The sequence below is a fragment of the Tiliqua scincoides genome, chromosome 1 (assembly GCF_035046505.1).
Source record: "Tiliqua scincoides isolate rTilSci1 chromosome 1, rTilSci1.hap2, whole genome shotgun sequence".
In the NCBI taxonomy this organism is placed as follows: Eukaryota; Metazoa; Chordata; class Lepidosauria; order Squamata; family Scincidae; genus Tiliqua; species Tiliqua scincoides.
In genome coordinates this window covers 195849212-195850675 of record NC_089821.1, presented here as the reverse complement: position 1 = coordinate 195850675, position 1464 = coordinate 195849212, and positions in this window count along the sequence as shown.

Below are 1464 nucleotides of genomic sequence, written 5' to 3'. Positions count from 1 at the left end.
TAGGGAGGTGTGGGGGGTGTGGGCCGCACCGACTGACGCACACGGGGAGGGGTGATGCGCACTGGGGTGATTAAATGCTAAAATTGTGGTGGTTAGGAGTAACCCCATCATATTATATACTGTTGGATGTGGAATTTTGAGCAGAATGCAATCCAAAAAACCAGAGTGAAATATCTCATTTCTATCAAAAGTTATGGCCAAAAAACTGGAGAACAAAAAATGCATGGATCCTTATGGAAAGTGAAAGTGAACTGTATAGCGCATTTACTCGTGAGTAGGTGAACTTGCCTTAGTCTGTCAGAAAGGGCAGGCTGAGAGGAATCCAACAATACCAGAATGGTCCTGATACAATTAATGCAGCCCCCAAAAACACCTGAGAAGAAAGTCCCTCCCTCCAAGCAGATGAATGCATTGAGCCCTATGGAAAGCGAAACTAAGCCACACTGTCATGTTTACTTGTGAGTAAGCAAATGTGCCTTGGCTGGTGTGAAACATCAGGTGAAGGAGAGTGCAAGGCTACCAGAATGGTCCTGATCTCCTATGCACCTGGAGTTCAACAAGTGCTCCAGAAGGCAGCCTCCCCCCCCCCCCCCCCCACTAAAAAGGATCAAAACAGAGGCTTCAGCTGATGAGGTGAACCTTTTTGAGACTTGCAAAGCCAGGTGGATCCTGACAGTGATCTGGTTGAAACAGAAGTTCTTAAATTGAACTGGGCACTGGGTAGGTCTGAAAACCTTACTGATTTTGGAGGGGGGTGTTATTGCAGGCAGACTACAGAGGAAATCTACTTGGTGGACCAGGCTGGCTTCTGCTTATTTAATTATTTGTTTTACTTTAATTTATACTTCTTTATTTTAATTTGCCTGATGATGTCACTTCCACCATGACATCACTTCTGGTGGTTCTTGGACAGATTATCCAAGTGGGTCCCAGTGCTAAAAGTTTGAGAACTGCTGCAATAAGGTGTTAGTAAGTTGACACCCTTGGGGGGGGGTGACACCACTAGTGACCAAAATAACTAAAATCACAGTTTGGAGGAATAATACCATCATGTTATATATCAGTCAATGCGTAATTTCATGCAGAATGTGTTCTTTGTTCTATCAAAAGGTACAGCCAAAAAACCAGTGGGGGCGGAGTTATATCACCATGCCCACCACCTGGGGTGTTGCCCCGCCAACTGCATAGGGGGTGACGCACTGGTATCCTGCACCGGGTGATGCGAACCCTAGTGACGCCACTGCTTAGGAACTCATTAGCTGCAAACAACAGAAGAGAAAATACACAAATCTTGATCATATTTCAAGATATGAGCGCGCCCAATTTTCACATGGGTTGCCCTTTCAGCAGTAACACCTTAGCACTGCTCAGCAGATGAGAGCCTGAGGGCCAGATAAAAAGCTTCCACGGGCCGCATCCAGCCCCCGGGCCTTATATTTGACACCCCTGGTTTAGGTAGCTGGG